This window comes from Gopherus flavomarginatus (genome assembly GCF_025201925.1).
Source record: "Gopherus flavomarginatus isolate rGopFla2 chromosome 13 unlocalized genomic scaffold, rGopFla2.mat.asm SUPER_13_unloc_2, whole genome shotgun sequence".
NCBI lineage: Eukaryota > Metazoa > Chordata > Testudines > Testudinidae > Gopherus > Gopherus flavomarginatus.
Genome location: NW_026114610.1, coordinates 2,797,559 through 2,821,274, shown reverse-complemented (window position 1 = coordinate 2,821,274; position 23,716 = coordinate 2,797,559). Strand labels below are relative to the sequence as shown.

The 23,716-nt window shown below is 55.4% G+C and overlaps 2 non-coding genes across 2 annotated transcripts; both read right to left on the bottom strand.

Moving 5' to 3' along the window:
- Positions 1–3,129: 3,129 nt before the first annotated feature.
- Positions 3,130–3,201, bottom strand: TRNAA-UGC (transfer RNA alanine (anticodon UGC)). Its single transcript has one exon. It is a non-coding gene; the product is annotated as a tRNA-Ala (tRNA).
- A 1,268-nt stretch (positions 3,202–4,469) lies between these two features.
- On the bottom strand, positions 4,470–4,541 carry TRNAE-UUC (transfer RNA glutamic acid (anticodon UUC)). Its single transcript has one exon. It is a non-coding gene; the product is annotated as a tRNA-Glu (tRNA).
- Between the last annotated feature and the right edge of the window lie 19,175 nt (positions 4,542–23,716).

The window sequence follows — 23,716 nt, the reverse complement described above, 5'->3', positions numbered from 1 at the left end:
CTGTATCTGAAAATATAAATATGAAATATAACTCTGAGATCCTATTGTAATGATGCAAAGTGTGGGCCATTAATAGTGGTTTGGACTCTTGATGGCTCCCATTAACCAGAACAATTGACTGGAGATGGCTCTGTCCTGCACCATCTGTGAGTCAGGCCAGGAAGAATGAAGGCTTGGGGTCTCCCAGGACATGTGACCATGTCACCTGGTACAGGAATCCATCTTAAACCTGGGGCTTTTCCTCAGCAGAGAGACAAAAGATTCCTGCCTTGTAGCAAAGCTGTATAAGGGGATGGAACAGGAGAAAGGTGGGTGCAGTCATGAGAAATCCCCCAACTACCTTGAGCTGGAACAAGGACTATACAAGGTGAAAAGATTGGGCCCAGACAAGAAATAAGTCTAGTCTGCAAAAGAAGAGTATTGGAAGATCTCTGAGGGTGAGACTTGATCTGTATTGAGTTTCATGCTGTATTAGGCTTGGACTTGCATGTTTTTGTTTTATTTTGCTCTATGGAGAATACAAATGGCACAGAGAAGGAAAAGATAATGCCATAGAAAAGTCTCTGTGTGCGTGTGTTTGTTAGATGGGTGGGAGGGTGTTTAGAAACCACTCGCCTCTAGTTTCTTTTCTCTGATTTCCTTTGGAAAATCTGAAGCAGGGAGCAAAAGCCATTGCTACCTCTGAGGCTTGAACTTATGACCTTCAGATTATGAGACTGACACACTGTCAACTGCACTAAGACTTGATATAGCTTTAGGCTCTGTGCATATAGGACCCTCCTACATCAGTGACTGGGGCAGGGAAGGAGCCAGGGGTGTGCTGGAAGAAGCAGGGAGCTCTGGTGCCCACAGATCTGTCCTGGCAGCTTTCTCAGCAGCAGAGAAATCAATATGCCCTGCCAGAGAACAATCTCCTGGAACTAATGGCAGCACAGCGAGGATGTTTCCAAGCTGTGCACTTACTTCCACATTTTGGAACTTACTCTCCTTTTCCGAGCAGGGCACTTTCCATGGGAATTAGGCAAAGCAAACTACACAGGTAAGAGAAACCAGTTGGGGAAGGTACATGGGGAACAGAATCCAGGGCTCCAGATGCGGCCTGAATATATAATCCCAGCAGCTTGCCCTTCTGCACTAACCAATTGCACCACTGCAGATGCTGTTTAGATGGATTTGGGAAACAGGCAGTTCCCAGTCTCTGTGGTTCACACCTTTGCCTGGTAATTGAAAAGCAGCTGGTTCCAACCTAATTCAAGATGCGGCTTTTCAGTGATGAGACTCCAGTACATTTTAACAGGAAGAAAGTCTCCTCTATTCTGGTTTAGCCCCATTTGACTCCTTCTGCCCATCTTCTCTGCCCCCCCCAGTCTCTTTCCTTCCCCACTGGGGCCATGCAGAGAGGAGCCCCAGTCAGTCTCTGTCACAGAGAGTCTGTATCCTACAAATGGAGGGAGGGGTCACTCTAAAACATTGATAATGGGGAAAGGAGGGGTGTGCGTGGTTAGGGGGGAAAGGATGGAGACCTAACAGTAGGGCCCAGAAAGATTCCTCCAAACAGGGGAGATCCCCTGCTGCCCCCCATCTGCGGGAAGAACAACTGTGTGTGGGGGGTCTCCACATGCTGTCCCCGCCCCAAGAGCCAACTGTGGCAATGGGAGCTGCAGGGCTGGAGGCTGTGGGCAGCAGTGCTCAGAGATGCCCCCAGCCCTCCTGCTTAGGGGCTGCTGCCAGAGGAGGGTGCGGGTTGCTTTCGAGAGATGCCCGAGGTAAATGCTGCACCCTTCATCCTCTCCTGTACCCCCAACCCCCTGCCCCAACCCAGACCCCACACCTGCACCCAAACTCCTTCCAGGACCTTGCTCCTTGCACACTCTCCTGCACCTCAACCCCCTGACTGAGCCCAGACTCTGCACCCAAACTCTCTCCCAGAGCCCAGCCCCTCTCCCTCCCACACCCAAACTCCCTCCCAGAGCCTTAGGTTGGTGTGGGGAGGGGGGCAGGACTTGGTCCCATTCTAGGCACCACCAAAAATTATACAAACCTGCTGCCTCTGTCCAGCCCAAACTTCTGCTGATGCACCTCAGCCCACACCCGTGCAGCGTTTGAAGCTTCCATTGCTTAAATTCCAGGACACTGAGGGATTTCAGCTCCACTTTGCCTACAGGGAACCTTCACCCCACTAACAACCAGGTTCTTGTCCATGGGATCACTGTTACGGGGGCTGGGTCCCTCGGTGTGTTTTCTCTCTCTACGACAGGCCAGGGTGCAATAACTGGGGCATCAGAGCACCCAGGACCTTCTGTGGGGCTGCCATTCCCTTTCCCCTTCTGTGGTCTCATCTGTCATTGACTCCAGCCTTTTTTCCATCCATCGTCAGCACCTCCCAAGCAAGCTGCACTCACCTCAAAAAGACATAAAGTCCTGTGGCACCTTATAGACTAACAGACGTATTGACCATAAGCTTTCGTGGGTGAATACCTGCTTCGTTGGATGAACGTGGCGGAAATTTGCAGGAGCAGGTATAAATATGCAGGTAAGAATCAGTCTAGAGATAAGGAGGTTAGTTCAATCAGGGAGGATAAAGCCTTATTCTAGCAGCTGAGGTGTGAATGCCAAGGGAGGAGAAATTGCTTTTGTAGTTGGCTAGCCAGGCACAGAATTCCCACTACATTCATCTGATGAAGTGGGGATTCACCCCTCAAAGCTTATGCTCCTGTACGTCTGTTAGTCTATAAGGTGTCACAGGACTCTCGCTTTTTACAAATCCTGGTTAATGCAGCTACCCCTGTGATACTCAAAAAGACAGTGTCCCCTGTTGGGTGTACATCACTGACCTCTCTCCTGTCCGAGCACTGACTGCCGCTCTGTTTCCTTGCCTCTCAGTCTGAGCAGATGGGACCTTTCCCTCCAGTGCTGGAGGATTCGCCCTTCTCATCTACCCTTGTCCCAAGCAGTACAGTGAGAGGGAATCTTAAATGTACCAAGGTGACTTTGGAGCAGAACCATCCCCAGACCTTCCATGCAATTGGCACTTTCCCCTCACTGAGCAGGACTGAAACTGGTGCAGGGATACTGGTGGGCCACATCCCCTCTGGGCATGAGCAAAGCAGCAAGGTGAGAAAATGAACCTGGAGATGCTGGGGATTGAACCCAGGGCCTCATACATGCAAAGCATGTGCTCTACCACTGAGCTACATCCCCAGATGGGCTGTGTTTGCTATGAGTTATACTCAGAGCCCTCCTGTTCTCACTGCATCCAGTGACCTATAAGCTTCACGAGAAGCCCATTCCCCTCTCTGAGGACCAGGCCTGCTCTCCTGGAGGTTACTTGTTCATAGGAGTCACTTTGCAGCAGGGCAAGATTCTGTGTGTGGGGCAGAGAGAGTTTCTGCCCTGGACTCAGGATGCAGAGATACACTCAGCCCTCTCCCCTGCATTGGGTGGCAGGGGTGCTGCAATCCCCTGCTGTAAGGTCATTGTGGGGGATGCTGTGAGCAGCTCAACACCTCACCCTGGTGGCAGAAGTGGGCTGCGGAGTTCTAGGTGTTTCCACCTGCCTGTGAAGTCCAGCTTTCCCCAGCACATTCACTGTGGTGCAATTGGGTCACTGTTTCCATGGCTGAACAGCAAAGAATCACTCCCAGTTTCCCTTCTAGCTGCAGCAGGATTAGCCTGTGTCAGTGGTTGATGAGGTGGATCTAGTTGTAGATTGTTATTCATTCCTCACCTTGACAATTCACATAGTCCCTTTCCTACTCAAATCCCCAGCACCTCAGTGATCCTGGTAGCAGGGGTTGGGTCCTGAGACTTTGAGGGTCCTTTTTACCCTTCACCTGGAGTGAACTCAGCTTTTCCCCCATCCCAGACAATCCATGAAATAACAACAGGAGCATAAAGAAAGAGGGGAGGGAACATCTCACCGCCAGGGCTGGATGTGCCCAGGGCCCCAACTCATCCATTGTTTCCATGGAATTTGGCCCCCTGCTTTGCACAAGGGATGGAGAAAGATCTTGCTGTTGCTGTGGCTGTGCAAGGAAAATTGTGCTTCTGTATGAAAGAGAGGAGGGAAATGGCCCCATGATGGGACAATATCCTCAGGATTAAGACCTAAGGACTCAGGCTGAGAAGTGATAGAATTCCACTTATCTGGGATTTAACAAATTGTCTTCCATGGAGCAGGGCCAGATCCAGCATTTTTGCCACCATAAGCAGAAAAAAAAATTAAAAAGCTGCAATCAGGAGCAGCTCTACTTCTGCCACTTTTGGCAGTGAGTCTCTCCCTCCAAGGGGGACTGAGAGGACCCAATAGCCACAGAAGCCTCCCCATTCCATTGGCCGTCCCTAGTGCCTGGAGCCAGCCCTGCCAGGGAAACACTGGGAAGATGGGGGAATCAGGAAACAGCCACAGATTTATTTACATTGCAAGTGAAGAATGACTGAAGCTTTTTTTTTTTTAATTGAAGTCACTTTTCCCTGACTGGGAATTGAACCCAGACCTTGACAGTGAAAGTGCCAAATCCTAACCACTAGACCACCAGGGACCTGATAACATTGTTTTTTTCCTCACTTATGCTACACATTTTTAGGCTACTTTCTATCCACTTTCTGACAATACTCCATTGTCCACTCCCTGAGGGATTAAGAACAAAGAGTACAGGAAACCTTGTACTCAGGGTCACAACCTCAGCCCTACACAAGCCACTGAAATAAACTCTAAGGATGCTTCCTCCAGCAGGATCAGAGAAACACACAAGAAAAACCCCATGAGGAACAATCCTCCTCTGCCTTCATTTACCCTATCGCAACCCTCTCAGCAGCCGACTCTTGCAGGAAGGACACTCAGATGATAGGAGCTCTGGCATAGAGACCAAGGAAAGAGTGTTGCTTCCCCTTGCTGTGAGCTGATCACAGTCTGACTCCATGTAATAGGGCTCTGAACTTTGCCATCTTGTGAGTTCTGAGAGCAGAGATCCCTGGACCCTTCTGCTGAGAGCATGGTGATTGCACAACAGCTACAAGGCCTTTTTCCCTCTCCTTGTCCTCCTTGACTTCCCCAGACTTTCCCCACAAATGGTTCTATCAGGTGCTGGAGGGATCTAAGGACCTGCAGGTTTCCCTCACCCATCTCTTAAAGCAAACAGTGATTCTCTTCTCTGACACTCCTGGGTCTGGGCTTCTTTTGAATTTTTTCCCAAGGGGGGGCCTGATTCCCTGTGAAAATGTGTGTGTGGCACCAGCTTCTCTGTCCCCTCTCTGGGAACTGAGAAACTTTTTCAGACTCTCCCCCACTAGATGAGTCCAACAGCACCTCCCCTTGGTGGGAGAATCCTAAATTCTGACCTCCCACCCTGGTTACTCTGACCAGCTGATGGCGGCAGCATGCTAAATCAGCCCCAGCTCTCTGGTCTAGAAAGCAGCATCTAACCAGCCTTGTGACAGCTCCGGTTTGCTCGCTGGAGACATAACAAACCAGGAAAGAAGGTAAATGTCAGACAGGGAACCTCAGCTCACAAATAAACACCCTCAGGCTCCTTCTACACTGGAACTGGGCAGTTGACTGACTTTAAATCTAGTTAGCTCTGTTGGTAGAGCATGATGCTCTTAATCCCACCATCATAAATTCAAGCCCCATGGTGGGTGGTTGCAACAAACCTTAGGCGTCACTCCTCTGATAATAGTCACAGATCAAAATGAAACAAACTCTCTATTGTCTTCGGCAGGTCAAGTTTCTTCCTCTCTCTGAGCTTCAGTAAAACATGAAGAGAGAACAAACTGACATTTGCATCCTATGTTAAGAGAGTATTTTCTCCTCTTCCATTGTACCCTAGGCAAGAAGAGAGGATAGTAACCATTTAACGGATGATTGCAGAGGGAAAAGTTTGGTCTTTATAAATAGGACAATGATCAATTGGTCTCCATGTCCACTGATGGTAGGACAAGAAGTAATGGACTTAATCTGCAGCCAGGGAGAGTCACGTTAGATGTTGGGAACAGCTTTCTAACTCTGAGGGTAGTTAAGCTCTGGAATAGGCTCCCAAGGGTGTCTGTGGAGTCTCTGTCCTAGGAGGTCTTTAAGAACAGGTTGAACAAACCTCTGTCAAGGATACTCTGCATATACTTGGTCCCATAGACAACCTGCTCTGGCTCTGGTTCCCTCCTTCTGCTCCCTGCCTGGGCCGGCTGCTGGGGGCACTTGATCCCACATGCCCCCAATACATCATCTCTGCTTGACCCTGCCTCAGCAGAGAGGGCTGGATTTCATGACCTCTCCAGGGCCCTTGCAGCCGTACAGCTCTATAATTCGATGCCATCGCAATACAATACAAACAACAACAAAAGTGGAAACACCCCAATCTAACATCTAACAATTCAGCGTGAACTGACATTCCGCAGCACAAAGTGACAACACGTAGGAGTGCAAAGCCCGACAATTCAGCACCATGCAAATGAACACCCCATAGGGCAAAACGACGCACTGCAAAAGAGCTCAGCTCAAACCAACGCAACACAAGCCAGTGCAAAAACCATACAACACGAAACAATGCATCAGAGTGCAAAGTGACACTGTGCAAAACAGCTCAGCGTGTAACAACGACACAGCACAAACCCACACAACAGAATCATATAGAAAGGTAGGGCAGGGAGGGGCCCTGAGAGTCAGGACCAAGTCTCCCTTGGCCACCCCGACAGGTGTTTGAAGAACAGGGAAACAAAGGGCACCACACACTTATGTTTTTTGGATGAGTCAAGAAAAGGGAGCAGCATTGTCCCCCTCGGGTAGCCCCTGTTCAATTCCAGGTCAGAAAGCAAAACTCTTCTGCAAGAATATCCAAAAAATGTTGTGTTTCACGTCACTTCATAAGTACAGTTGTGTGGCAATTAAATGATGACCCTAAAGTTTCATAAAAGTGTCGGAAATACGGATGTATTTGAGAAAATGGCTTGGAATGAAGGAAGACAAAAAATTGATGGGTCGAGAGAACAGGCCCTGTTTCCCCCTGGTTTGGAGCTTCTCTCACAGCTACTGGAATAGAAAAGCTAAGCAAATGGGGTTCTATTGTTCCAAAGGAGATTGAAGTGAGGCCATATTCTCCGGATAGAATTAATGGTAATATCAGGAGTGGGATGTGAAACCACGTCTCCATGCAGAGACCAGAACACCCAAGGGATTAGGAAAAAAAAGAGTCTAATAACTAGCACTTTAGACCATTCCACCATCCTGATATTACAAAGAATATGACTTATCAACCCTAGTTTTCATTAATAGTTGATGAACTCTGCCAGGGGACGGGGGAGCGGCCATGCCTGTGGGGGTGAGGCACTGTGTTCCCTCCTCAGCTCTGCTAGGGGACTCTCTAGCGGCCGTTCTTGGGGGGGCGGGGCACTTCCTTCCCTCCCCAGCTCTGCGAGGGGACTGGGGAGCGGCTGTTCTTGCGGGGGCGGGGTGCTACTTTCCCTCCCCACCTCTGCGAGTGGACTGTGGGGCCCTCATTCCAGCAGGGGCGGGGCGCTGCTTTCCATCCCCAGCTCTGCGGGGGGACTGGGGAGTGGTCATTCCTGCAGGGGCCAGGTGTTGTGTTCCCTCCCCAGATCTGCCAGGAGACTGGGGAGCTGCCGTTCCTACAGGGGCAGGGCACTGGGTTCCCTCTCCAGCTCTGCGAGGGGACTGGGGAGTGGCCCTTCCTGCGGGAGCCAGGCATTGTGTTCACTCCCCAGCTTTGCCAGGAGACTAGGGAGTGGCCGTTTCTGCAGGGGCAGGGTGCTGAGTTCCCTCTCCAGCTCTGCGAGGGGACTGGGGAGTAGCCGTTCCTGCAGTGGTGGGTCACTGCCTTCCCTCCCCTGCTGTGCGAGGAGACTGGGGAGCATCTGTTCCAGTTGGGGCGGGGTGCTTCCTTCCCTCTCCAGCTCTGCCAGGGGAATTGGGAGCGGCCAATCCTGCGGGGACAGTGCGCTGCCTTCCCACTCCAGCTCTGCCAGAGGACTGGGGAGCGGCCGTTCCTGCAGGGGCGGGGCCCTGGCTTCCCTCCCCAGGTCTGTGAGGGGACTGTGTAGCGGCTGTTCCTGCTGGGGCGGGGTGCTGCCTTCCCTCCCCAGCTCTGCGAGGGGACTGGGGAGGCACCGTTCCAGCGGGAGCGGGGCACTGGGTTCCATCCTCACCTCTGTGAAGGTACTGGGGAACGGCCATTCCTGCGGGGGCGAGGCGCTGTGTTCCCTCCCCAGCTCTGTGAGGGGACTGGGCAGCTGTTGTTCCTCTGGGAGTGGGGCGCTGGGTTCCCTCTCCGGCTCTGCAAGGTGACTGGGGAGCTGCCATTCCGGGGGGGCGGGGCGCTGCCTTTCCTCCCCAGCTCTGCTAGGAATTAGGGAGGGAAAGGAATTAATTAGGGAGGGAGAGGAATTATTTAAGCTCAGTACCAATGTAGACACAAGAACAAATTGGTATAAACTGGACACTAGGAAGTTTAGACTTGAAATTAGATGAAAGTTTCTAACCATTAGAGGAGTGAAGTTCTGGAACAGCCTTCCAAGGGGTGTTGTGGGGGCAAAAGACATATCTGGCTTTAAGACTAAGCTTGATATGTTTATGGAAGGGATGGTATGATGGGATAGTTTAATTTTGGCAATTGATCTTTGATTATCAGCAGACAAGTATGCCCAGTGGTCTGTGATGGGATGTTGGATGGGATGGGATCTGAGTTACTGCAGAGAATTCTTTTCTGGGTGCTGGCGGTGAGTCTTGCCCACATGCTCAGGGTTTAGCTGATCACCATATTTGGGGTTGGGAAGGAATTTTCCTCCAGGGCAGATTGGCAGAAGACTTGGAGGTTTTTCGCCTTCCTCTGCAGCATGGGGCATGAGTCACTTGCTGGTGGATTCTCTGCAGCTTGATATCTTCAAACCACAATTTGAAGACTTCAGTAACTCGGACATAGGTCAGAGGTTTGTTATAGAAGTTGATGGGTATGGTTCTGTGGCCTGCTTTGTGCAGGAGGTCATATTGGTCCCTTCTGACCCTAAAGTCTATGAGTCTATGAGACTGGAGAGCGGCCGTTCCTGGTCGGGCAGGGTGCTGGGTTCCCTCCCAGCTCTGCAAGGGGAGTGAGGAGCGGCCGTTCCTGTGGGGACGGGGCACTGGGTTCCCTCCCTACCTCTGCGAGAGGACTGCGGGGCCGCCATTCCAGCGGGGACGGAACGCTGCTTTCCTTCCCCAGCTCTGCGAGGGGACTGGGGAGCTGCCGTTCCTGTGGTGGCGGGGTGCTGGGCTCCCTTCCCAGCTCTGCCAGGGGACTGAGGAGCGCCAGTTCAAGCGAGGGAGAGGCACAGCCTTCCCTGCCCAGCTGTGTGAGAGGACTGGGGAGTGGTCATTCTTGCAGGGGCAGGGCGCTGGGTTCCCCTTCCAGCTCTGTGAGGGGACTGTACAGCTGTCGTTCCTCTGGGGGTGGGGCGCTGGGTTCCCTTCCCAGCTCTGAGATGGGACTGGGGAGTGGCCGTTTGTCACTGAGTGTGGGGGAGTCCGTTCCGGCACCCCCTTCCTAGGACCCACAGTGACTCTCAGCCAGCCTGTAAAACAGAAGGTTTATTGGACAACAGGAATGCAGGTTACAGCAGAGCTTGCAGGCACAGTCAGGACCCCTCCATCAAGTCCTTCTGGAATTTCAGGGTGTTTGAGTCCAGCATAGGATCCCCTGAATTCTCCTCACCCAGCCCAAAACTGAAACTGAACTGCCCCTCCTCCAGCCGGCCGATTCCTTTGTCCAACTTCCCGGGCCAAGGTGCTAATCCCTCCCTCCTATCTGGCTCAGGTTACAGGCTTATAGATCCTTTCCCTCACCTAAAGACATCCTCGGCTCTCCCATCCCCCACACAGAAAGCCTCTACTCCATCACATCTCTCCCCCCTTCGAGACTGAACTGAGCAGGGTCACTCTGCCCAGTGACCTGGGGAAGTTCAGGGCCCCTCTCTGGGACAACGCGTCCACTATCGGGTTGGCACTTCCCTTCACTTGGACCACGTCCATATCATAGTCCTGCAGGAGAAGGCTCCACCTCAGGAGCTTGGCGTTGGCTCCTTTCATCTGGTGCAGCCAGGTCAGGGGAGACTGGTTGCTGTACACGGTGAATTGTCACCCAAAGAGATCTGGCTCCAGTTTCTTAAGGGCTTACACCATAGCCAGGCATTCCTTCTCGATGGCCGCTTAGTTCTGCTCCCAGGCTAGCAACTTCTTGCTCAGGTACACGATGGGGTGTCTCTCCCCCTTTTCATCCTCCTGCATTAACACCGCCCCCAGTCCCATGTCTGAGGCGTCAGTGAACACCATAAAGGGCTTGTCGAAATCTGGGTTTGCCAGAACTGGGCCACTACCCAGAGCCTTCTTCAGCACCCGGAGAGCCTGCTGGCACTGCTCGGTCCAGACCAGCTTGCCTGGCTTCCCCTTGTTGCACAGCTCAGTGATAGGGGCGGCTATGGCGCTAAAGTGGGGCACGAACCTTCGATAGTACCCCGCCATCCCAATAAAGGCCTGGACCTGCTTTTTGGTTTTGGGAGCAGGCCAGTCTCTGATCACCTCCACCTTGGCTGGTTCCGGGTTTAGGCAGCCGCTCCCCACCCGATGGCCCAGGTAAGATACTACAGCCATCCCCACCTTGCACTTCTCAGCCTTTACGGTTAACCCAGCCTCCCGGAGTCAGTTCAGCACTTGTTAAAGCTGGAACACGTGGTCCTCCCAGGTCTGGCTGAAGACGCAGATGTCGTCAATATACTCCATGGCAAAACTCTCCATCCCCCTCAGTAGCTGATCTACCAGGCACTGGAAGGTGGCTGGCACTCCCTTGAGGCCGAAGGGCAGGGTCAGAAACTCGTAGAGCCCCAGAGGGGTGATAAAGGCTGATTTCAGCGTGGCATCTGCGTCCAGCGGCACTTGCCAGTAGCCCTTTGTAAGATCCATGGTGGTCAGGTACCGAGCACCTCCCAGCTTGTCTAGGAGCTCATCAGGCCTGGGCATGGGGTAGGCATCAGATATGGTGATGGCATTGAGCTTTCGATAGTCCACAGAGAACCAGATTGACCCGTCCTCTTTGGGGACCAGCAGCACTGGCGAGGCCCAAGGGCTGGAAGTGGCTGGATCACCCCCAAAGCCAGCATGCCCCTGACCTCTCTTTCTAGGTCCTGGGCAGTTTTCCCAGTGACCCGAAAAGGGGAGCATCTTATAAGAGGATGTGACCAAGTCTCCTCCTGGTGGACAGTCAAATTAGTGGGTCCAGGCTGGTTGGAAAACAGCTGTTGGTATAGAGGCAGCACCCCCCTGATCTCAGCGTGCTGGCCCGGGGTCAGCTGATCAGAGAGGGGAATTGCCTCCAGCGGGGAACCAGCTTTTGTCCCACGGAATAGATCCACTAAAGGGTCATCTCCTTGCTCCTCCCAATGTCCACACACGGCCAACACCACATTCCCCCTGTCATAATATGGCTTCATCATGTTCACATGGTACACCCGGCGGTGATGTGCCCGGTTCGACCGCTCCACCACATAGTTTACCTCATTTAGTTGCTTGATAACCTTGAAGGGCCCTTCCCAGGCAGCCTGAAGTTTGTTTCTCCTCACGGGGATGAGAACCATCACTTGATCCCCGGTGGCGAAGGTGCGGGCCTGCGCCATGCGGTCATACCAGACCTTCTGCTTCCTCTGGGCTCTGGCCAGATTCTTCCTGGCCAGGCCCATGAGCTCTACCAGTCTTTCCCAGAAGTTCAGGACATACTCCACGACCGACTCTCCCTCAGGAGTGGCCTTCCCCTCCCATTCATCTCTCATCAGGTCCAGGGGCCCCCTTACCCGCCTTCCATACAACAGTTTGGAAGGCGAAAACCCGCTAGATTCCTGGGGTACCTCCCTGTACGCGAACAGCAGGTGAAGTAAGTACTTGTCCCAGTCCTGCGGGAGCTGGTTCATAAATGTTTTTAGCATCATCTTCAGGGTCCCGTTGAACCTTTCCACCAGCCCGTTGGACTGGGGGTGATACGCTGAGGCCCAGTTATGCCGGTCCCCACATTTTTCCCACAAGCACCAGAGCAGGGCAGACATGAAGTTGGACCCCTGGTCTGTTAAGACTTCCTTGGGGAACCCCACCCAGCTGAAAATGGTCAGCAGCGCATCTGCCACGGTGTCTGCTTCGATAGAGGACAAGGCCACCGCCTCGGGGTAGCGAGTGGCAAAATCCATCACCACCAAGATGTATTTCTTCCCCGATGGGGTCTTCTTGCTGAGAGGTCCCACTATGTCCATGGTCACCTTCTGGAAAGATTCTTCTGTGATGGGTAAAGGCCTCAAAGCTGCTTTCCCCTTGTCCCGGGCCTTCCCCATCCTCTGGCAGGGGTCACAGGACTGGCAGTACTGTCAGACATGGGTAAAGACCCCAGGCCAGTAAAAGTTCTGTAGCAGCCTCTGTCTGGTGCGTCAGATTCCCTGGTGCCCTGCGAGAGGGATGTCACGGACCAGGTACAGTAGCTTGTGGCGAAACTTCTGGGGAACCACCAGCTGCCTCCGGATCTCCCATGACTCTACTTCCCCTGGGGGAGCCCATTCTCGGTACAGGAACCCCTTCTCCCACAGGAACCTCTCCTTGCAATCTCTCCTCATGGTCTGTACTGCACTGAGGTTAGCCCGGTCCCTGGGCTTCCGCAAGGAGGGATCTTTCTGCAACTCGGCCTGGAACTCAGCAGCTAGGACAGGGATGGGGACCTGCTCTCACTTGCTGGCAGGGTCTGAGGCCGCAGCCTCTCTGAGCTGTGTCCCTGGGCGTTCCTCCCCCCCACCAGGTTAGGGTCCTGCACCTCAGGCAGAGTCCCTTCCCTGTTGTTGGGGAGCAGTGCCCTTCGCTGACTCTGACTGCCAGTCATGACCAGGGCACTCTGGATGTTACTTGGCCAGTCCTCGAGGTCCCCTCCCATTAACACGTCTGTGGGCAAATGTGGGTGTACCCTCACATCGTTGGGGCCCTCCCTGGCCCCCCACTTCAGGTGTACCCTCTCCACGGGCACCTTGAATGGGGTCCTGCCCACGACCTTCAGGGTCAGGTAGGTGTCGGGTACCATGTGATCTGAGGCCACCACCTCGGGCCGGGCGAGCGTCACCTCTGCGCCCGTGTCCCAGTACCCAGTGACCTTCCTCCCAACTACCTCCAGGGAAACAAGGCACTCTTTCCGGAGGGGCAGCCCCGTGCCCACCCGGTAAACCAAAAACCCAGAGCCTGGAGCATCCAGCCCCCCAGAGGGGCTGACTTGGGGACCTCCTCCCTCCTTCATAGGTTGCACGCTGCCAGCCCCCCTTTCCTGGGAACGTTGCCCCTCCTCTGACTGGGTCTTTACTCAGTCAACCCTCTGCAGGTTGGGTCTGCTCGGTCTGTCCCTGATCTTGGGGCACTGGGTCCGTATGTGGCCTTTTTGGCCAGAGTGATAGCAGCCCATGTCTTGTGGGTCCCCTCCAGTGGATCGGATGGACCTGACGCTGGATGTACCCCTTTGGTGGGGGTTCTCCATAGGCCCCCGCTGGGAGGTCCCATGATGACTCTCTCTCTGCGTTGAGGCAGGCCTGCTCCTTTGAGACTCCCTCCTGTTGTCCTCTGCTCGACTGTCCAGAAATTGGTCGGACAGCTGGCCTGCGTGCTGCGGGTTCTCCGGCTTCTGGCCAATCAACCACAGCCTCAGGTCGGATGGGGACTGCTCTTACAGGTGCTTTAGTATAAATAGGGCAAGCAGGTCCTCTTTAGTTTGGGCCCCAGCTGTCTACTTGCGGGCATACCCCTGCTCCTGATTGACTAGTTGTAGGTATGTGACCTCACGGGTTTTACGCTGACTCCGGAACCTTTTCCAGTGCATCTCCGGAGTCAGCCCAAACTGTCGGAGCAGGGCATGTTTGAACAGCTCATAGTCCCCTGCCTCCGCCTCTTTCAGTCGGCTGTACACCTCCACAGCTGTGGAGTCCAGTAAGGGGGTGAGAAATGAGATCCTGTCTGCAGGGTCAACCCTGTGCAGCTCACAGGCATTCTCAAAGGCCGTCAGGAAGGTATCTATGTCCTCTCCCTCCTTACGCTGGGCCAGCAAGCCTTTATCAAAGCTCTTTGTAGGCTTGGGTCTCCCTTCACTCACCGCAGCCGGGGCCCAACTGCTCGCCAGCTGGGCCAGATCCAGCTCATGTTTACGCTGTTTCTCCTTCTCCTCCAGCTCACGCTGGCGCTGGTTTTCCTCACGCGGGCCTTGTTTCTCCTCATGTTTACGCTGGATCCCCCGTTCCTTCAGTTCTTGCTTCCATAACTCGAGCTCTTCCCGTCTCAGCTCCCTGTCATATTCCAGCCAAATCTGCTCCACGGATGCCGAGCGCCCCTGGGAGGATCCCCTGCTGGAGGGTGAGCTTCGCTGGGAGGATCCCCTGCTGGCTGGGGGGGTCACGGTGCCCTCGGTATTCGCTGGGCTCCTCCTCTCCCTTCCCCTAGGCATAGGAAGGGGGGGTCTCGGGAAGCCCTCAGCTGCCGGTTGACCACTCCCAACTGGGACAGACACTGGTGCCTGCGCTGCATCTGCCCAGCTGCTTCCCTCAGAGACAGGGCTCCGTCCATTCAAGCGGTCTCCCTCCTCCAGCCGGGCAATCAGCTGGTCTTTCGTGAGTCTCCCATTGCGCAGCCTCCTCTGCTTGCACAGCTCCACCAGGTGGCACTTGCGCAGCTGGGCATACATCTTCCTGCTGGCCACTCACAGGCCGGGGTGCTCGCCACTCCCCATGGTTTCCAGGGAGACCTCCAGTGCACCAGCCCTTCTTGAGGTCACCACCTCTCTGCCAGGGTCGAGCTGCAGACTCCTCCGCCCCTGGGGCCACTCACTGCAATCCCCCGGGGGACCCTGTTACTGCAAAGTCCTTCTCACTGGGCACACACTCCCAGGGGTTAACCACCCCTTCATTTTATTGCTCCCCAGTCACTTACTGCAGGAAGCGCCGTCCATGGGGTGTAGTATCTCCCGCCGCTGCCACCAGTTGTCACGGAGTGTGGGGGAGTCCGGCCCTGCACCCCTCTTCCTGGGACCCACAGTGACTCTCAGCCAGCCTGTAAAACAGAAGGTTTATTGGACAACAGGAATGCAGGTTACAGCAGAGCTTTCAGCACAATCAGGACCCCTTATTTGAGTCATTCTGGAGTTTCAGGGTGCTTGAGTCCAGCATAGGATCCCCTGAATTCCCCTCACCCAGCCCAAAATCGAAACTGAACTGCCCCTCCTGCAGCTGGCCGATTCCTTTGTCCAACTTCCCAGGCCAAGGTGCTAACCCCCTCCCTCCTACCTGGCTCAGGTTACAGGCTTAAAGATCCTTTCCCTCACCTAAAGACATCCCCGACCCTCCCATCCCCCACACAGACAACCCCTACTCCATCACACTGTTCCAATGGGGGTAGGGCGGTGCCTTCCCTCCCCACCTCTGCCAGGGGACTGGGCAGCGGCCGTTCCTGTGGGGGTGGGGCTCTGCCTTCTCTCCCCCCTCTGCGAAGGGACTGTGGGGCCACCATTCCAGTGGGGACGGGGAGTTGCTTTCCCTCTCCAGCTCTGCGAGGGGACTGGGGAGAGGCCATTCCTGCGGGGGCGGGGCGCTGGGTACCCTTCCCAGCTCTGTGAGGGCACTGGGGAGCGGCCGTTCCAGCGGTGGCGGGGTGCTGCCTTACCTTCCCAGCTTTGCCTGGGGACTGGGAAGCTATCGTTCCTCTGGTCATGGGTCGCTGCCTTCCCTCCCCAGCTCTGCTGGGGGAATGGGGAGCGGCTGTTCCTGCGGGGATGGGGCGCTGCCTTCTCTCCCCAGCTTTGCGAAAGGACTGGGAAGCGGCCGTTCCAGCAGGGGAGGGGCACTGGGTTCCCTCCCAGCTCTGCGAGGGGAGTGGGGAGCGGTCGTGCTTGCAGGGACAGGGCGCTGTCTTCCCTCCCCAGCTCTGCGATGGGACTGGAGAGCGGCCCTTCCTGCGGGGGCATGGCGCGGGGGTCCCTCCTCAGCTCTGCCAGGGGACTGGGGAGCGGCCGTTACTGTGTAGGCGGGGAGCTATGTTTCCTCCCAAGCTCTGCCAGGGGACTGGGGAACGGTCATTCCGGCAGGGAGGGGGGTGTTGTGTTCCCTCCCCAGCTCTGCGAGGGGACTGGGGCGCGGCGCTTCCAGCGGGGGCAGGGCACTGCCTTTCCTCCCCAGCTCTGCGAGGGGAATTGGAAGCGGCCATTCCTGCGGGGGCGTGGCGCTCTCTTCCCTCTCCAGCTATGCCAGGAGACTTGTGAGCAGCCGTTCCAGCGGGGGTGGGGTGCTGCTTTCCCTCCCCACCTCTTCGAGGGGACTGGTGAGCTGCCGTTCAAGTGGGGGCGGGGCGCTTCCTTCCCTCTTCAATTTTGCGAGGGGACTGTGGGGTCACCATTCCAGTGGGGGCAGGGTGCTGGGTTGCCTCCCTAGCTCTGCGAGGGGACTAGGAAGCGGCCATTCCTGCGGGAGGGGGGCGCTACCTTACTTCCCCAGCTCTGCCAGGGGACTGGGGTGCAGCCATTCCTGTGGGGGAGGGGCGCTGTGTTCCCTCCCCAGCTCTCCAAGGGGACTGGGGAAAGGCCGTTCCTCCGGGGGTGGGGTGCTGCCTTCCCTTCCCAGCTCTGCTAGGAAACTGAGGAGCGGCCGTTCCTGCAGGCGTGGGGCGCTGCCTTCCTTCTCCAGCTCTGCGAGGGAACTGGGAAGCGGCTGTTCCAGCTGGGGCGGGGCGCTGCCTTCCCTCCCCAGCTCTGCCAGGGGACTGGGGAGCGGCCGTTTCTCTGGGAGCGGGGCGCTGGGTTCCCTCCCCAGCTCTGCGAGGGAACTGGGGAGAGTCCGTTCCTGCGGGGGCGGGGCACTGGGTTACCTTCTCATCTCTGTGAGGGAACTGGAGAGCGGCCGTTCCTGCGGGGGGGTGGGGTGCTGCCTTCCTTCCCAGGTGTGACAGTGCTGCCCATGTGAGCCAGCTAACGTCACTCAATCAGGGTGAACTGCAAAGAAAACAGGGCAGACAAACCCCAAACCCTGGTAGTTATTGCAATACTTAGATTTACCAAGCCAGCACAAAACAGCTTCTATAGTACCTCACTGGTTACCTAGAAGTTCAAACCATGAAGTTTCCTTAAAGTGCCCAGCCTCAGGCCTCCTTAATAAACCTCTCACTTCCTTGCAAGCCTCAGTTCTGACATAACTGGTGAGCTCATCACCTCCTCCCAGAGCATCAGAGATGAGGGGGTTGGCATTAGCCACTGCTCTGCTTGCACCTGGACTTAAGGTGGCTCTGTTGTGGTTCGGTTCAGCCTGGGTGCTCAGGGTAATGGAGTTGGCATTTACTGTGGCTCTTGGAGTTGCTGTTTTTGGGCTGCCCTTTAGGGTCGGGCAATCTGGTCTTATGTGGCCAAGCATACCACAGTGATAGCATTTAACTGGTTTATTTTCGGAGTGAGAGTTCCTACCCTGTGGGCCCCCATGAGCCACCTTATAAGAGTCGGAGCCAGGTTTACCTTTAAGTCCTTCCCTCCTCTTGAACTAGGAAGAATGGTGACTAGTTTTCCCCTGAGGTTTATACCCTTCTTGAGCCCTGTTTTGGGTATGGGCAGCCACAATCTCTGCAGCCCGTAGGACTGACTCAGGGTCTCTATCACACACAGCTGCTCTCACATGGTCAGGCACAATGTTTAAGAACTGTTCCAAAGTTATTAAATCCAGCAGCTTTTCAAAACTCCCATGTGCCTTTGCTCCCATAACCCACTTTTTAAAAAAACCCATCAGCTTATGAGCACATTCTACAAAAGTACAATCATTAGACATCTTAAACTTTCTAAACTTAACTCTGTAAGAATCAGGAGTAACCTTGAACCGCCTTAACACAGAATCTTTAAACCGCCCATAATCCAAGGCTTCTTGTTCCCTCAATTCATTAAATATCTCCCTGGCTTTTCCAGTCAGTCTGGTCAGCAGGACAGGCATTCGCTGATCATCGGGGATCTGGTACAGATGGCAGAGGTGTTCAAAGGTAGACAAAAACTCCTCTATATCTTCAGTATCATTGTGGATGGGACACATTCTCTCCCAGGTCTTCTCATGGTGGTGGGTAAGTGGAGTACCAGGTGGCGATGACTTTCTCCGCTCCTCTATTACTTGGAACTGAAATTTGACCGTTTCCTGTTCCATCTCTCAAGCTCTCTCCTCCTCAGCCAGTAATTCCAGACGCCCCTTCCGAGCTGTTTCTTCTCTCTCATCAGCCTCTTTCTTTCTCTCAGCAGCTTCTCTTTCTAATTCAGCTATTTTTTGCCTTTCCAGCAATCGAAGATCTGCTAGTTTCTGTTTATGCTCCAGTTGCAGTTTATCTGCTGCCTTTTTTATTCAAATTGCTTCTGCAGTTTCTGTAGTATCATGTAAGGGCTGTGCTCCTGCCTCCTGATCACTGCCCATTAACAGATCTCTCAGTTCTTGATTTGTAGCGTCTTTCTAAAGCTTATCCCCTTTTCTGAACACAAATCCTCCAGGGCTCTTTTGTCAAGACCCTCATATGCTCTTTGCTCACCCATTGCAACTGCTCTTTAACCAACCAATCTCTCAATACCAAAATTCCAATTTGGATAGCGTCGGGTTCTGACGCAAAGCTTAATTGACCTGGTTCTATGGATACTAGCACGACTACGCCACTGTGACGGTGCTGCCTGTGGGAGTCAGCTGACGTCACTCAATCAGGGTGAACTGCAAACAAAACGGGGCAGACAAACCCCAAACACTGGTGGTTATTCCAATACTTAGATTTACCAAGCCAGCCCAAAACAGCTTCTGTAGTACCTCACTGGTTACTTAGAAGTCCAAACCATGCAGTTTCCTTAAAGTGCCCAGCCTCAGGCCTCCGTCCAGACCCACCTGTCAGATATGATGATGATTCCTGAAAATCTTACTTCATCATATAAAAGAAAAGGTTCTTCCAATCCCAAAGGATCAGCCACAAACCCAGGTTCAATTATAACTTAGATCTTACCCACAATACACACTATAGCCAATTCTTGTTAACTAAGCTAAAATGTACTAGAAAAGAAAAGAGAGAGAGTGTTGGTTAAAAGATTAATACACATACAGACTTGAATTCAATTTTTGAGGTTCAGATACATAGTAGAGGTGAGCTTGTAGTAGCCAAAAGTCCTTTTAGAAATAGTCCATAGGTTATAGTCCAATGTCCATACTCAGGGTGGCTCCAGTCAATGACTGGGGATCTCATTCCTTGTGGCTTAAGGTTTCCCCCTCTTGAAAACCAAAGCAGATTTGAGATGAAGAAGGATCGTGTCCCAGGCTTAACTCCTTCTCCCAAACATCCTGGCAATTAGCACAGAGTAATTTATCCATTAAACAGTTCAGATACAGGTGACCATAACCTTCAAAGAGACACATAGACAATAATACTATTTCACTCAAGTATCATCATAAATGCTAATATTCCTTTTTTGATCTTTGAATTAAAACTATAGCAATAGACAAGACTTGTTTGCTTACATCACAAGATCTGAGCAAACACCTCCCCTTCTACCTCTGACAATGCAGACTTGCATTTCAAAGCTCTGTTCATTTACATATCTTGCTAACCAGTTCTTAAGGTTCACTCATGGGTCAGGTCAGTTGGTGAGGTGAGTTAATTAACTCTTTCTGGCCCTGTCACCTTTCAATGAGATATTATATTATACTCATAACATCATACCAGGTCTGTGAGGGGACCAGAAAGCGGCCGTTCCAGTGGGGGCGGGGCATTGCATTCCTTCTCCAGGTCTGCGAGGGGACTGGGGAGCGGCAGTCCTGCGGGAGTGGGGCACTGTTTTCCCTCCCTACCTCTGCGAGGGGATTGTGGGACCGCCATTACAGCGGGGGAGGGGTGTTACTTTCCCTCCCCAGCTCTGCAAGGAGATTGGGGAGCGGCAGTCCTGCTGGGGGGGGGTGGGGTGCTGAGTTCCCTCCCCAGCTCTGCCAGGAGACTGGGGAGCAGCTGTTCCTGCGGGTGTGGGGCACTGGGTTCCCTTCCCAGCTTTGCAAGGGGACTGGGGAGCAGCCCTGCCTGCGGGGGCGGGGCGCTGCCTTCCCTCCCCAGCTATGCGACGGGAATGGGGAGTGGCCATTCCTGCGGGTGTGGAGCACTTCCTTCCCTTGCCAGCTCTGCCAGGGGATTGGGGAGTGGCTGTTCCTTCGGGATTGGGGCGCTGCCTTCCATCCCCAGCTCTGTGAGGGGACTGGGGAGCGGCTGTTCCTGCGGGGACAGGGAGCTCAGTTCCTTTCCCAGCTCTGCCAGGGAACTGGGGAGCGGACTTTCAAGTGGGGGTGAGGCGTTAGGTTCCCTCCCTGTCTCTGCAAGAGGACTGGGGAGCGGCCATTCCAGCGGGGGTGGTGCGCTGTGTTCCCTCCCCAGCTCTACCAGGGGATTGAGGAGCCACCGGCCATGCAGAGGTGGGGCGCTGGGTTCCCTCCCAGGGTCTGCGAGGGCACTGGGGAGCGGACGTTCCTGAGGGTGCGGCACATTGGGTTCCCTCCCTGGCTCTGAGAGGGGACCGGGGATAGGCCGTACCAGGGATGGTGGGGAGCTGCCTCCCCTCCCCAGATCTGCGAGAGGACTAGGGTGTGACCGTTCCTGTGGGGATGGTTTGCTGCCCTCCCTTCCCAGCTCTGCGACGCAACTAGGGAGCAGCCGTTCTGGCGGGGCAGGGCGCTGCCTTCCTTCCCCAGCTCTGCGAGGAGTCTGGGGAGCGGCTGTTCCTGCGGGGGCGGGGCTCTGGGTGCCCCTCCCAGCTCTGTGAAGGGACTGGGCAGTGGTCGTTCCTGCAGTAGTGGGGCGCTATGTTCCCTTCCCAGCTGTGCAATGGGAATGAGGAGCAGCTGTTCCAGTCGGGGTGGGGCGCCGCCTTCTCTCCCCAGCTCTGTGAAGGAACTAGGAAGCGGCCATCCCTGCAGATGGGGCGCTGCCTTCCCTCCCCGGCTCTGCGAGGGGACTGGTTAGCAGCCGATGAAGTGGGGGCGGGGCTGTGCCTTAACTCCCCAGCTCTGCCAGGAGACTGGGGAGTGGCCGTTCAACTGTGGGTGGGGCGCTGGGTTCCCTTGCCAGCTCTGGGAGGGCACTGCGGAGCGGCCGTTCCTGCGGGGGCGGGGGGCTGCCTTCCCTGCCCAGCTGTGCAAGGGGAATGGGGAACAACCGTTCCTGCGGGGTTGAGGCGCTAAGTTTCCTCCCCAGCTCTGCTAGGGGACTGGGGAGCAGCCGTTCCAACGGGGGCGGGGCACTGGGTTCCCTCCCAATCTCTGTTAGGGGAATGGGGAGCGACTGTTCCTGCAGGGGCGGGGCACTGCCTTCCGTCCCTGAATCTGCGAGGGGATTAGGGAGCGGCCATTCCTGCAGAGGCAGGGTGCTTCCTTCCCTCCCCAGCTCTGCGAGGGGACTAGGGAGCGGTTGTTCCTCGGCTGGCAGGGCGCTGATTTTACTCCCAGCTCTGTGAGGGGAGTGGAGAGCGGCCGTTCCTGCGGGGGCGGGGCGCTGCCTTCCCTTCCCAGCTTTTGCAGGGAACTGGGGAGTGGCCATTCCTGCGGAGCCGGAGCACTGGGTTCCCTCCCCAGCTCTGCCCCCTATGCTGGACATCCCTGACTCTCCCATCCCCCACACAGACAGCCCCTACTCCATCACACTGGGCAGCTGTCATTCCTCCAGGGGTGGGGCGCTGGGTTCCCTGGGGAGGGGCCATTCCAGCGGGGATAAGGAGCTGCCTTCCCTCCCCAGCTCTACCAGGGGACTGGGGAGCGGCCGTTCCAGCGGGGGCGGGGCCCTAGGGTCCCTCCAAGCTCTGCGAGGGCAGTGAGGAGCCACCGTTCCTGCAGGGGTGTTGGTGTCACTAGGCATAACCCTAGGTAACTCGGCAGGGTGGTAGACCACAAGTGTCAGTGAAGCCCTCCTGTTGTAGACCTCAATGAACCAATGTTCCTCCATGTTAAACACTTTGTGTAACCTAGTGTAACCCAATGTGTTAAGAGCTGTAAAATGTACTGTCAGCAGTTACTTTTCTGATTGTAACAGCCAGTTCCCTGCTGTAACACACTGGAGCTGAATTGAAGCAAGTTTCAAGGTCACTTTTAGATACAGTGTCCATGTCTCAGCAGCGGAGAGGGGGGAGGAAGGGGGAAGACAAAAGATTGAGTGAGAAAAGACACTGCAGCGGGATGGGACAGGATGGGGGAGTGAGAGATCAGCTAGTCAGCAAGAAATAGTTCTCAGAAAGTAACTGGGATATAAAGGGAGGAAGCCGCTTGTGTAGGGGGCTGGATCTGAGGCATGTCAAGTCTCCCAGCACCGCTTTGAGATCTCAAATAACTTTGTTTGCTTCTCCGCCCTGGTGTGTGTTCATTGGCGCTAAGCACTCCAGGCACACACCACTGCTGCTTGCCTCGGGCACCCTCTGTGCCTGCAACAGGGGTAGGGCGCTCTTTCCCTGCCCAGCTCTGCCAGGGGACTGGAGAGCGGCCGTTCCTGCAGGGGCGGGGCGCTGGGTTCCCTCCCCAGCTCTGCCAGGGGATTGGGGAGCGGCCGTTCCTGCTGGGGCGGGGCGCTGCCTCCCTCCGTAGCTCTGCGAGGGGACTGTGGGGCCGCCATTCCAGAGGGGTGGGTGGGCTGCTTTCCCACTCGAGTTCTGAGAGGGGAATGGGGGTGGCTGTTCCTGCAGGGGCGGGGCGCTGTGTTCCCTCCCCAGCTCTGCGAGGGGACTGGGCACCTGTCGTTTCTCCTGGGGTGGGGCACTGCATTCCCTCCCCAGCTCTGCGAGGGGAATGGGGAGCAGCCGTTCTTGCGGGGGCGGGGCATTGGGTTCTATCCCCAGCTCTGCGAGGGGACTGGGCACCTGTCATTTCTCCTGGGGTGGGGCACTGGGTTCTCTTCCCAGCTCTGCCAGGGGACTGGGAAGCTGCCATTCAGGCGGGGGCAGGGCACTGGGTTTCCCTCCCAGCTCTGTGAGGGGCCTGGGCAGCTGTCATTCCTTGGGGAGTGGGCCGATGGGTTCCTTGTCCAGCTCTGCGATGAGACTGGGGAGCAGCCGTGCTAGCAGGGGTAGGACGCTGCCTTCCCTCCCCAGCTCTGCCAGGGGAATGAGGAGTGGCCGTTCCTGTGGGGGCAGAGCGCTGCTTTCCCTCCCCACTTCTGAAAGGGGACTGGGGAGCGGAGGTCCCAGTGGCAACGGGGCATTGGGATTCCTTCCCAGCTCTGTGAGGGGACTGGGAAGCGGCCATTCCAGCGGGGGCGGGGCACTACCATCTCTCCCCAGCTCCGCTAGGGGAATGGGGAGCGGCCGTTCCTGTGGCGACGGAGTGCTGCCTTCCCTCCCCAGCTCTGCGAGGGAACTGGGCAGCGACAGTTCAAGCAGGGACGGGGCGCTTGTTTCCCTCCCTGTCTCTGCGAGGGGACTGGGGAGCGGCCTTTCCTGGGCAGGCGGGGCATTGGGTTTCCTTCCAGCTCTGCCAGGGGACTGGGGAGCCGCCATTCCTGCGGGGGTGAAGCGCTGGGTTCCCTCCTCAGCTCTGCAAGAAGACTGGGCAGCGGCCATTCCTGTGGATGTGGGGCGCTGCCTTCCCTCCCCAACTCTGCGAGGGGACTGGGGAGCAGCCGTTCCAGCGGGGGCAGGGTGCTAGTTTCCATCCCCAGCTCTGCCAGTGGATT